General features: G+C 31.7%; 1 long non-coding RNA gene across 1 annotated transcript in view; it reads left to right on the top strand.

Moving 5' to 3' along the window:
- The window catches only part of LOC306670248, a 253,586-nt gene that overhangs the window by 144,177 nt on the left and 94,629 nt on the right, over positions 1 to 14,780 (top strand). The window contains exon 3 of the long non-coding RNA XR_013766359.1: positions 3,510 to 3,606. This is a non-coding gene — a long non-coding RNA (uncharacterized lncRNA). The remainder of the gene's footprint in view (positions 1 to 3,509; positions 3,607 to 14,780) is intronic.

Raw genomic sequence — 14,780 nt, 5'->3', positions numbered from 1 at the left:
GTTCATGTGACTTGATAATAGAATTTTGTTCTACAGTAATAGGCTCTGTGGTCATATCACTAGGCTTAATTGACAATTCTGTCACTTATCTTTGTGTGACTCTCAGCAGTTATTTAATCTCCTTAACTCTCAGTCTCCTCATCCAAAAAATTTGTATCACATTTGTATTGTCTCATAAGATTTCTGTTTAGATAAAATGAATAAAATTTAGAAATGTAGCATAGTATTCAACATGAAGCAAATATTTATAAATGCTGGCTATTATTGTTAATGAACAATAGAAATGTGAAACAATTATACATCCATAACTTCCTTTGTAATAAACACAAAAATTATAAAAAAACATATTTTCTAAAAAAATGTCAGCACAAGGTGTTATATGAGACAGGGTATACTTTCACACTTGCTTTTGCTTACCTGGCACACATATGAAGATGAATGAAGGTGTCTTTAGGAAAAACTGTGAAGATTTGTATTCCAACTTCTTCCTACAAATCTTATTTTAAAACTTACTCACATACTTTTAGTCTCTGACTCATTGCTTTTCTTCTCAGCAGTCTTAAACAACCTGTGTATCTGTTTCTTCTTTTCATACACAGTTTTTTTTTAATTATAGAAGGTAACACCATTTGCTTACTTCTACTCCAACAATGTCTTCATGCTCCTTTTTTGTTCAATTTCTTGCATTTTAATTGTCTGTCCCTCATCTCCATCCTCTATCTGCTTCATGAAGTTTTATATTTTTGTTTATCACCAACTCTGCCATTTATTTATTTATTTTTTTTAATGTGGGGATTGCACCCAGGGTAAGCATATACTATACCAATGAACTACACACCCAGCCCCAGAAGTTTTAAATTATAAACCCAACCTACAACCTCTCAGAAAATTTGATCATGCAAAACTATAGCTGTTTGCCAATATTAAGAAAAATAAGAGGGCATATGTCCAGTTTGCTTTCAAAACTATTCTTTCTTATACAGATTTAATAGTGATACTTACAAAATATATGACTTTTTTTCATTAGTAAGTGGCAAATTAATAATAATTTATACTTTTATTGTTGACTCTGGGTCGTAATGTCCTTCACTTTCCATTTTCTATTGTTTTTCAGAGTTTCATTTAGTCTGATATTGGGCCTCCTGAACCAGTCCTCTCTCATTCTTTCTCTTATTTTCTTTTTTCTTTCATTTACTTTTTACCATTAAATAGTTAATACATACAGAGATCTAAAAACATATGTCTATATAGTTTAAACTTTTATTATTAAATGAATATTCTTATACTATTCTCCTAGAATAAGACGACATTACAAAAAGCTGGGCTGGGGAGATAGCTCACTTGGTAGAGTGCTTGCCTTGCAAGCACAGAACCCTAGGTTCGAGCCCTAGTACCACACGATTTTGATGTTCCACTTAAGAATTTTATGCACTCCAGGTTAAAAGTTAAAGAAATTTGCCTCTATTCTTGGCTTCTTAATCTTTTTAAAATGTGAATTTTCTATTGAAAGATGAATTTTTCTCTTTGAACATGCTAATACGATTGTTTACTTTTTAAATATTAAAACACGATTGCATTCATGATACAAATATAACATGGTCTTTTGGCTTAGTAAATGCTTTCCATCAAATCTTTGTTTCAAAAGTCATGGGTGAGATGGTCTTAAATTTTCTTTCTCATGTTTGTTTGAAAACAAATAGTCTTCCTATCTTCCTGTTCTGGAAGGGTGTTTCTATAACCTTATGTACTTATAGTACTTTGTACTATACCATCTTGGGTCAGAACTATATTTTTCAGCATTCCCTTTCTCTTTTCATTCCACGAAAAGTCAGGCTCCAAGAGAAACAGGTATGGGCTAAAAGGAAAACATGAAGTAGCAGCCATTACCTTCAGAAGGTTGTAGTGTATGAGACATCATTAAAATTCATACCCATTTTTGTTGATTCACTTGCTCACCTCTCTGGGCCCTAGATCTTGTAGCTTCTATTACGGCGTCCCCTATCATATTCTGACTCTTGAACCAGAAGCATGTAGTTAAGTTCACTAGCTTCATACACAGGAGATGAGAGCTGATGAGGCATAAGCAAGGATTCTGGGGTAACCTGTGTCTTGGAGTCTATCCCAACAGATTCTAGGTGATCTTTGCTCTTTTCTATATCATGTCCGGGTGTTATCTTCCTAATTGTCACTCATGTTAGTTTAGTGACTTCCAGCCCCAAAACAAGATGCAGATGTAATAGCGTCCCATAGACTTTGTCCAACTTCTTCCACAATTGTTCCCTGAACACAAGGCCTCATGTTCATAATGATGCCTGTGTGATAACTGCCATTTTGAAATTCTTCGTAGTTTCATCTTTAAATTTGTGTTTTATTAAAAAAAATCTGATGAGAAAATGAAGCATGAGATAGGTACTTGGAACCTTGATTAACCTGTGATTCTGACTTCTTGGGAATATTCTTAACTGTCCACTTCTTAATCTCTGCCCAGCAAATACTACTAAACTCTGAATCCAGTAAACCCCTGGCAAGAATTGTATTAAGTTGGTGTTTTAGTCAGCTTTTTCACTGCTTTGACTAAAAGACCTGACCAGAACAACTGTAGAGGAGGAGAGTTTTATTTGGGGACTCACAGTTTCAGAGGTCTCAGTCCATAGACAACCAACTCCATGCCTCAGGGCTTGAGATGAGCTGAACACCACGGAAGAAGAGTTCAGGGGAAGAGTGCCTCATAGGGAGGTAGCGCCTGTGATGATCAAGAAGCGGAAAAAGAGATTCCATCCAACAGATACTAAATATAAAGGCATGCCCTAATGATCTACCTGATCCAGGCACAACCTTACCACTCAGTTAATCCTATCAGAGAATTAATTCACTAACTGGGTTAAGGTTCTGATAACCCAATCATTTCTCCTCTGAACCTTCTTGTGTTGTCTCACACATGAGCTTTTGAGGGAAATCCCACATCCAAACCATAAGAATTGAGTTTCAACACATGCATCAAATCATGAACTGGTCTGGTACCCATAGTGTCTTAGTACTCACCTATAAGTTTCCTCATGCCTAAGGAAGTGTGCTATTAAATAAAAACTAAACAAACAAACAAACAAAAAAAAAACACTATGAAAAAGAGAAAAAAATACAGAGAGAAGGACAGAGGGGAAAAGAGAGAAGGAGCGGGAACAGTGGGGAGGGGAGGGGAGAAGAAAAGATAGAAGAGGAGAAGAGTTGAGACTGAGGAATAAAAGTAAAGGGTTTGCTTCTGCTTTTTGAACAGAAGCTCTACCTTTTACTTTTGATTGGCTAATCCTAATTCTTTAGCTGGCCCAGTCTAATTCCTGTAATAAAACCCTATTCCTTGTCATTTTTGGTTGTCCTACCACTCTGACTATACCTTAACTTGGTTCACAGTGGCGTGAACTGTTCCTTGAATGTTGACAGAACTCTTCTGTAATGTGTTTGGGCTTGTGTCTTCATTTTTTTTTTATTAAAATATTTTTTTATTTTTACAGACACATTGTGTCTTCATTTGAAGAAGACATTTAGTGAATTACACTTTAAAATGGTAATCATCCTTCAGAATTTCACGTTCTCTCAAGTCAGAATTTGGTAAGTTGCTGTTTTCAAAGGATATGTTAATTTTGATAATTTTCGAATGTATTGGTATAAACATGTTACTGCAACGTTCCTAGTTAATTATCTCTGTAGCATCTGTGATTTTTTTCCCTCTTTGTCTTCTCTGTTTTGTTTAAATTAGTCATGCCAGTGACTTGTCTACCTACTAGTCAAAGAGGCAATATTATCATTGACCTCTGTTTTTATTTCACTAATTCTGTTCTTATCTACTTGTTTCTATATTGTTTGAGTTTATTTTGTTGCTGTTTTTCTAAGTTGAAAATTTGTAACATTGACTATATTTAAATTAATAGCTAAGGACATATGGTTTTTATTTGACCTTACAAAAATTATAACCAAGATTATAGTAGTATGATTTATGTAAAATAATATTTATTCTACCTAGTTGCAAAGTTTGGTGTGATATGACAAATACATTCATGTAGTGATTCACCAAGCTGTAAAATATCTCACTCCAAGAAGTTCCCTAATGACCCTTTAGAATCAACATATTACCTAAGCCCAGGTAGCCACTGATGTACTTCCTACTGTTATTGAATAGTTTGTTCAAAAATTTTATATAATTGTAAGCATGCAGACTATATTTTGGAGGCTGGCTGCCCAAGCTCAGCTTTTCTAACACCTGTACAAACTTGGAAGGACAAGAGATTTCGTATTCTACTGACAAGGAGTCTTAATTGACAGGGCCACCATTTGGAAGTACATATTTGTCTCTTCCATTCCTGGAGTGCATACATATTGAATATACTCTAATGGTGCCTGTGGAATCGTACCCATATGTCCCTTTTGATGGCCGACTGGGGTTGCATTTCTTTGTTTGTGTGCTTCACTCTTTTCCTTCTCCTATTCTAATTTTATGAGAATCATTTTCTAAAATAACCACTCTATGTAAGCTTATCTTAGGTTCTCTTCTGGGAGATAAACCATGCCACAGAAAAAAGATAATAACGGAAATTTGTAAGGATAACCACACAAGAAAGTGTAAAGATACGCCAAATTTTCTAAAACACTTAGAAAATATAACCATCACAACTGAGAACCACAATTTCACACAGATAGTTCAGGGAATGTTATAAATGTAAGGAAATTATATGCATGTTATATTTGATGTCCTTTAGATCAAGTTCATTGATTTTGATATTAAAATTATATCTGTGTCACAAGTGGGGTTACTCCCATGATTTTTTTTTAAATATGTATAGGTATTTTAGTGGTGATAGATATTGGGAACATGTTATTCTCATTTAGTTAGTGTTGTCAGAAGTTCGACATTTTTGTAATACCTAAAACAGTGGCTCAAAAATAAATGAATATCTTATTTTATATGATTGAACCTAGATTCTAATTCTTTTCTACATATGTGCTTTGTAATACACTGAATTTTTCAAGCACACAATTATTGTTAACACTAAGGGAAGATACAGTCAATACCCAGGCAGAATGGAGAGTCACAAATAACCTCTGTCACTGGTGAATTCACTTGGGGTTCAATCAACTGATTCATAAGTTGCCTCCACTATATAACTGTTCTGTTTACCAATACATTTTCTCTTGGTATTCCTTGTATTTACAAGGGGACATTTTTTAAAAAAATAGTTATATCCAGAAAGAATCTAAATGTTCGAATCAAGTATTTTTATAGTGGTTATCTTACTGCATTAATGTTGTTAGAACCAATGACCATCATCATTATATATTTAGTAAAATATATTAATATTGTTACATTTATTTTAAATCTAAACTCTGTAATAAACTTTCTAAACAAACCAAACTAAAAATATCTTTTATTTTCTAGTGAAATATATGTATATATTTCATTAATATCTAAAACTGTATACTTGGAAACAGTATTGAAATTATTGTGTTTATTCTTCATTGACATTATAATTTTTAAAAGGTCTTTTATATTTTTCCTATTTTTAAACCATCTGTGCCTTCTGGTATTATTAAGTCTTAAAGGGTCATGCAAATTGACCTTTTAATTTTATCTTTCTATTTGATATCTTTTTGATATCTTTGTTATTTTAAAAATTTATTTTAATCTTAGAGTCACACATGATTTTTATGCTATATTTGTAATATCTGTTAATGAATTAGGTCATTTTTCCTATTTTTATATGCCATAGAGCAATTTACGTATTACCAGAATTATATTTTTTTCTAAAAAGCATATATCATTCATCTCTCATAACTCTATTCTCATGTGTATAATTCTTAAGGTCATTTAATTTCTAATTTTCTCTTAATCATAATTGCCAAAGTTTTTATATTATCCTAAATCATTTTAAATACCCTGTGCTTAAATATATTTACAAATTGTTCCTTCTGTGCTTTTTAAAATTCCTTAACTTTTGTCTTTATTATTTATTAACAATGTAGGTTTATGATTTTAATTACCATTCTTAATTAGTATGTACCATAACTTGGTGTTTTGAATTTTATGATGTTTCAATTTTTCTCTTTATTTTTGCTAATATGTATGTTATGATGAATGTCATTATAAATACTTCTTTGTTAATTTCTCTGATTTCTTCCAAAGGATAAGTTACTCTAAACTTTTAAGGTTAAATATTCTCTCTCTCATTCTAGTTTTGTTTTGCACTCTCAGATGAATTATCTATTAAAAAGAAGTTTCCCTTCTATGTGGTAGTATATATTTATCAATTCCCTTTTGAAGTATATGGAAAAACATTAGATAATATTTTCCATTTTTCCATCTATCATTTTTCTATTTAAAAGTGCAAATGGAACTAGGTAATCATTTATCTTTTTTGGTAGTCTAGGAAATTGAAAAGAAATCTCAAAATATTTTTAATTTTAGAATTTTCTTAATAAGGAGAACATTTGGAGATACAATAGTAGTAAATTTGCAAAGATATTTATGCAATTCACATGAGAAATAATGTACGCTCTTTAGCACTAAGTTATCTGAACTCTGGTTATTCTATAGGGTTATGCTTTGGCTTTATTATATAAATATGGGAAGCAAATTTATCTACAGTTATTAATAATCTCCTCAAGATGATTATTAATAGACAGAAGCAGAACTAGGCTATTCTGTATACATTTACTAACATCTCCATTTATGAATCTCAGCATCTTGTCATATTCTCTGTACTCTCCAAGGATGCTTTTCAGTAGAAAAGTACATTTCAACATAATTTAGAATCCAAAACAACTCTCCTGGTCCCCTCTCATTTAGGCTTGAAGTTCTGTGTATTAGAATGAGAAAAGGCATGATTATGTTATGAAACTCTCAAATACTTGTATTTGTGTAGACTGATGAAAAGAAAGATAATGAGATACTGGCTTTGAAGATAGAAATATCTGAGTTTGAATTTGTCTGCAATTTACTATTTAAGTGACATTGGGGACATTGGTGACACGTTATTAATGTTTCCAAACCTTTAGAGGATGTAATAGGGATATATAATTCCCTATAATTTCATATATGTACACACACACATATAAATATATACAAATACACATATGTAATTTATAAGTAATGCATTTGTATTATTTTTGATAATAGGGATTACATACATATAAGCATATATCATATATATCAACTTTCAAACATTTACTACTTATGTAAATATGCTTTCACTGTTCTTTTGGTCCGTGTGTGTGTGTGTGCATGTGTGTTCACATGTGCAACTGTATGGTGTGTGTGTGTTTGCACACAGAATTTAATAGATCTAGAAGCATAAATGCATACAGTAGTCATATTTTTTTTTCTACAGAAGAGAGTGTATTGACAGGAACTTGGATCCAAATTTCAGTTCCATCATCCATTAGTTACATGACCTTGAATATGTCACTTATTTCTTGTTTTATGCACCACCCATCTGCGTTCTCTATTTTGGTCATTTAAAGAAATTACTTGGGTTAAACTGAGTTTCACTTCTGTAGCAGATTCTTTATCTCTCCCAGACCTTTTATTATCCCCTAGCTAACCATCTCATTATGCACACTGCTGAGGTCAGGGAAAGGTTGTCAAACAGGAAAGAACCCTCTTTGTCTTTCAGTATAACATTGAGCATATAACTTGTCTTTTACATTCTTACTAAACTACTACTTATTTAAATTTCCTTGCTTCAGTCAATGCTTCTGAAACAACAATATAAAGTTTTCAAAGTTTGTGTGATGGTCTACTTAGGATATGTGTCAATTTTGCAAAGCACTGGATGAACCAATCATAAAAGACAGCTGTATTGAATCAAAAACTCCCTGGAGCTATGAATATTTTTTGTTTCGTTTCGGTAGTTTCTAACTACCCCTCCTCATAATCTTTACTTAGGAAGAATTACACTGAATTCACAATCAGGCTTATTCTACACTTCCCAGCACAATAGGGGAAATAAAATAAAATGTATAGCCAGCATAGTTTCAATCTGCAGTTACAGCAATGCTTATAGATGTGGCATTTAGATGCCTGACAGATGTTGCCTATGTAATTATTAAAAATTGTATTTTTCCATTTATTTTCTGTAATGTCTATTAACAGGAAACTAAGAGCTGAAAATTTTATCTCCAAATCAAAATTTCACTGAAAAAATGTAAAAAACTATTTTTGTCATACTTCTATCACCAAGTACCTCTCATTCTGATACTAAATATCTGCCAGAAACTCAGGTATCTGAAGTCGACTCTCCCTAACCTTCTAAAACAAGTCTTTTACATCTCTCCTTTACCAGCCTCCACTCATCTCATATGATTTTTTTCTTCCTTCAGTAAATTTCATTTTATGTATAACCATTCACTCCCAATCTGTTGTTTATTACTTATGTAAATGTATTCTTACTGTTCAATTAGCATATTTTTCTAGTGAATATTTATTTGGCTATATTAGTTTGGGGTGGAATGCATCATATTTTCTCATTAAAATAGTAAATTTTGTGTGTGTGTATGTAGGTGTACATGTAAAAGGTTCAGGAAGCATCTAAAATGGTTAACTAAGAATGCATATGAATTCATTTCTGAGATATATAGAAACCAGCACAATTTCCATTGTCTAACTGTACCTTCTTTGTTGAATATTATAAGTGAGCTTTTACAATAAATATCATTTATCATATCAGTTTTAAATTCCATAAATAACATACAATATTTATAGCATTTTAAAGCATACACTTAACGGCTTTTATATAACTTTTGCTACAAATTTCGAATATTATCTACAAAGAAGTTAATAAGATAAACATACTATTTTAAAACAGTAAACTAAAAGTGCCAAAATTTTATAATAAAATATCTAAGTTAAATTTTTAACATATGAAACAGGAGACCACGTCATCTAACATTATAATTGTTAGTTATTATATTGTAAAGTTGATTTCTTTAGTACTCATTTAATGGTAGGATATTGTCATGAATAATGAACATATTAATGTGACTTTTAAATAATAGCTTAATTTATTTGAAGATAATAGATTTGTAACATGGCTTAATATATCAATGAAAATTGGATATAAAGGTCAATGTTAACTTTCAAATGTTAATAGTACATAGGTTCTAAATTATAATTTAAAAATAAAGAAGAAGAGATTCTAGTCTTAAAATTTGGGGACTTCTAAAAAATTTAAATGTAATTACACATAATACTTAGCTTGAAAAAGTCTCCATAGTTCCTCCTGGATGGCTTTATGTATTGTTATTGCATAGACTATTTAATTGAAACAACTCAGTGTGTCAAATAAAAATAGGCTTTCTTTTCATCAAGTGCTACCTGCATCAGCATTTCAGAGGGAGGCCAACCAACATTGTTAAAATATAAATCCTGGTAATAAGCAACTTAATTAGAATCAGAAAATAAGAACAAGGATTTGTTAGTGATATTTTCTAACATATGAAGGAACTATACATACTTTTAAACATATAAACAGTCACTGAAGCTAATTTCAAAAGTTAAAACTAAAATGGCTTTTGCATTAGAAGAAACTGACTCTTGCCATCATCATCATTATCATAATAATATAATATTAATGCTAATTACTGCTTCTCTTGATGCTTTAGGTAATAGTTGCTAACCACTTAAAACTGGCAGACATTGAGCTAAACATTTTCTCTTAAGCATTTTATTTCATTTTCACTTGTCCGATGTGTAAAATATTGTTCTATCGTTACCCTATTTTGACTAATGAGAAAATTTTGACTAATGAGAAAATAAGCTTAAAGTATTTAGGAAGAACTTGCCAAAAGTTCCCCAAAGTCTGACTGCTTGACTACAGAATGAGACTTTTTTTTTTTTTTTCTTAATTGGTAGGCAAGCATTCTACCACTGATCTATATCCCCAACCCTGTTTTTATTTATTTATTTTTAATTTGATTTTGAAATAGGGTCTTCCTAAGTTGCTCAGCTGGCCTCATATTTGTGCTTCTCTTGCCTCTGCCTTCCAAGTAGCTGGGATTACTGGGGTGTACTACTTTGCCCAGCTGAAATGTGCCATCTTAATCACAATGCCCCGTTACTATGAAAATAATCAGTATTATAAGACTGCAGTTTCTTCAGTTGTGAAATATGAATGTTGGACAAACATTAAGCAATTCCTAAGCAAAATCTATAATTGTTTTAAGTGTTACAACATAATAAACATTTTTTTTTTTCATGCTGGGGATTTAACCCATGGTTGTTTAACTACTGAGCACACCCCAAGTCTTTACTTTTTATTTTGAGACAGGGTCTCCCTAAGTTGCTTAGGGCCTTGCAAATTGCTGTGGTTGGCTTTGAATTTGTGATTCTTCTGCCTCAACTTCTTGAGCTGCTGGGATTACAGGGGTGCTCCATCACACCCATCTATAATTGCACATTATATGGAGACAAATTTTCATGGGTGGTTTTTTTTTTTTTTTTTTCAATATTAGGAAGTGAGCCCAGGGGAACTCCATCACTGAACTACATTTCTATTCTTCGTTTATTTTTTGAGACAGGGTCTTACTTGAATTTAGGATTTTCCTGCCTTAGCCTACCATGCAACTGTGACTACAGGCATGCACTGGTACTTGGTGCTTTTTATTCCTTGTTACGGCCCAATACATATACTAAATATTTGGACTTAGAGCCAGGCACAGTGGTCCATACCTATAGTTCCAGCTACTTGAGTGATTCAGACAGGTGGATCACCTGAGCCCACAAATTTGAGATCAACCTAGGCGATATAGTGAGATCTTGTCTCAAAAAAACAAAAATCTATAATACATTTGTTTGACTATAGTTTTGAAATACAGGAATCACTTTATCAACATTGCCTGTATGAATTCTCTTGCTATAACTGAACACCTCAGACTGGGTACCTTAAAAAGAATAAAGCTCATGATTCTAGAGGTTAGAAAGTTCAAGCACTTATTGCTGGCATCTGCTCACTATCTGGTGAGGACCTTCCTGCTTGGTCATGACATTATATCATAGAGATATATTGTAGAGAGCATTATATCAACAAAAGTTGCTAGCTAGGATCTCTCTCTTCCTCTTCTTAAAAAGCCACTACTTGCATCATGGGTTCTCGGTCCTCATCACCTTATCTAACCCTAATTGCCTCCCAAAGGTCTTACTTTCAAATACCATTAATATATGATTTTGGGGAGAAACATTCAAACCTAGCAAACATTTAAAGAACATAAAATTCACAAAGTAGCCCTCTTCCCTTTTAATTGCACTTCTACCTTTTATTACCTTGTTTGCTTATTTTTGTCCAATTATTCATTTTAAGATTTTTTGAAAATGTTTTTTTCTTAGTTTATCATTTATTATGCCATTAACTAACATGAAATCATATTAATATTTTTAAAAAATAAGCTTTCATTATTGATCATTATTTATTCTTTCTTAATCAGTTTTAACATTTATAGCAAATTATTCCTCTTATCTCAAATTAATTAATTATATAAAAATGTCTTGGGCTGGTGTGGTGGCTCAGTGGTAGAGCACTCACTTAGCCGTGTGAGGCACGGGGTTCAATCCTCAGCACCACATAAAATAAATAAAATAAAGGTATTGTATCCATCTGTAACTGAAAAAAGAAATTTAAAATAAATAAATAAATAAAATGTCTTTTTTCCATGATTCAGATTATCCATGATCAGTTCTTGGAAGTTAGAAATACTCCTGTGGAAATCAGAAAATCTAAGATGTTACAATAATTTTTTATATAGTTTGGGTGACAAATTACAAAAAAGCAGAAAAATCCCAGATAATTTTTAACGTACTCAATTTCGTCTTAGCATTTTAGTTGTCTTTGTTCAAACAAGGTAGCTCTGTTACTGATGGCATGAACTGTGAGTATTTAAAATTTGAAAAAAGTAGAATCACTATTTAAGAGTTTTAAATTAGATATTTTGAATTTTTAAGTTCTTTCTTCTGTTTGACTAATATAATGGCTTCTAATACAGTGTGACTTTAAATATCAATCACTGGGTAAGGGGTTAAAATCCAGGAGTTACATTATAGAAGATACTTTAAAATATTCCATACTCTAGGTTTGGGATTTTACCTTCTAGAGTAACATTTTAATGTATGAGTTAGAGAAACTACATTTAATACACTATTCAGGTAAAACTTCTTGTGTTGTTTCTTGCATACTACAAGGTAAATCTTTTTCTTTGGAAGCAACGTAGTAACCTTTATTGCTTAAGAACATATAAAATGTATTGGAGTTTTTATTATTCTGAAGCTAAATAGCTAAACTGGGCAAAGCTAAAATGTGGAAGAGCTATAGTCAAGATAACATATTTCAAGTCTGGGATATACTTCCCCTGATCACAGTTAAACAATGCTAGTTTTATGGGAAATAAAAACAATTTCAGTGCATACTTGTTCCTTTGGGATTCCTTTTTCATTATTATTTTTTCCATTTCTATGGCAGAAAACACATTTTAGCAATAAGATGTATTCTAAATTTATTGCTCCATCTATATTACTGATTATAGACACAGAATTTTAAAAAATGCACATAAACATCCAATCACTATATTGTTCAATAATGCATTTAATTTTTTAATAATATATTTTTATTTAAAAAACCACCAAATATAAATACATAAATGAATTAGTGTCATTCTTTGTTACCATTACCATTTCAATCTCATTTTATGTACCTTATCATTATTTAAATCTGTTCGAAGTGCCATTAATTTTATTTCATAAAAGTAATTTTATGAGTAGTATATGTTAAAATATGAACGAATCTATTTTGCACATGTCCAAGTCAGTTAAAACAATGTAAAAACTTTACTTGAGACAAATTTTTACCAGATTTATGAAGAAAATAATTTCAGTCATAAAATGAAACCTATTGGTTAATATTTTAAGAATTATCAAGTTAATGACAAAAATGATATAAAAACAAATGTAAAGCATCTTTCATTTACAATATATATTTATGATGTGCGTGCTTCATTCCTGTGGTCACAAAGCATTTTAGGTAATATAATTTTAAAATAAACACAGTAAAGATAATTTCAAGTGTCAATTTTTAAAGGAGGAAAAATAATATAATGTATATTTTAGGTTAATTGTACATTACATTATTATAAATAATAATAATATAAAGTATCCTAGGTATATTGCAGCATATTAAACTCTTAATATACTAGGAGTAATTTTAGAATAAATGGGATAATATTTTCAGTTTTCTCCTTACAACTTGTCATAATGAATATGTGGAATTGAATCCATAGAGAATTTCCATACCTTTTTTATAAGATACATAATTTTCTGATATAAATTTCACACTGCCTGAAAGATCAAGGGAGGGAAAGGAACAAGGGGTGGGGAAAGGAGAGGTCCTGGGGTCAGAATTAGAAAAAGATATATTACATGTTTGTATAACGATATCAAAATGGATTCTACGTGATGTATGCTTAAAAGAACCAATCAAATAAATACATAAATAAAAATTTAAAAACTTCCACATTGTCTACTTTTACTGCTTGTTTTCTGTAACAGGGTACATTGAAAGTTTAGTTATCGGTACAATGGATGGACTAGGCTTACGGACTATACTTAAACAGATAATTCAGCAAAGAAAGGAGTTCCTGAGGTTAGATGTGGATTTTGTAATCATTCACACACAGAAAGAGAATAGATATATATTCTGCATGAAGAAACTGCTTTCAATGGGGTACCTGGAAAGGCAGGGACCCAGATAGTTGCTGCATAGTTTGAAGAATCACAAACATTGGATAGCAATGCTGGACAAAATTTGGGGAGACACAGATTAAAAGGAAGAAAAAATAAAAATAAAAAAATGTCCCTTGGGCTCCTTCAGCAATGGGAGGGAGCCTAAATCCTATGATTTGTAGTGAACAACAATGAAAAAAGGTGGAGAGAGAGAAATATGAGAGACAAGAGGCCACAAACTGGCAGAAAATATTTGCAAAAGATATAAAAAAGTTAATTGATATTTTTATGACTCCAGTTTAAAGACATTGCCTGGAAACCAGTCTAGTGCTCATATCAAAGTGTTTTATGGTCAGTTAAGAACAAACTGTTCTTTGGTATTTTGATGACGCCAACTACTTGAGAATCTTTTGTCTGCAAGGTTGTTCATGGAGTAAATTCCGGGAGGCATTGAGGAAGGTCTTGGGCTAGAGTTCACACGTTCAGAACAGGACTTTGCACTCTTCCATACTCCCCTTCTGGCCAGAAGCATGGTAACTAATGGCTCAGTTATTTAAATAGTGTTTCCTGGGCATGACTAGATTCTCTAGAAGTGTTCCTGAAGGACACATACAACCAAGGAAAACCAGATATCCTTTGTAAGAATGTCAGAAATAAATGAAAGAAAAGAGATAGTAGGCTCTGGGTGGGCGAGAGGGGGGAAGAGGTCTAGAAAGACCACAATCTGCTCAAAGTAGATGGGGAAAAATGTTATTTGGAGATTATTTTGAGAGAAAGAGAAAAATTTTAATGAGACTTTGTCCTGCTTATGAGAGGGATTCAAAATAGGAAACAGATAAAGAGGCATTTCATGAAATATTGTTTTACATTTAAAGGACAATTGTATTTGTGTTTTCCTAAGAAATTTCACTAAAAAATTAGGTTGCTTTCAATCATATTTTGGTCATTAAACTGTTGTGTTGTTTTTGTTGCTGTTGGATCATTGATTTTGTTGTTATTCTCATCACGATAACCATCATCATTATTTTAA

This window comes from Sciurus vulgaris, assembly GCF_902686455.1.
Source record: "Sciurus vulgaris genome assembly, chromosome: 10".
Lineage (NCBI taxonomy): Eukaryota > Metazoa > Chordata > Mammalia > Rodentia > Sciuridae > Sciurus > Sciurus vulgaris.
Note: the sequence above shows the minus strand (reverse complement) of the source record. Positions and strands in the feature narration are given on the sequence as shown.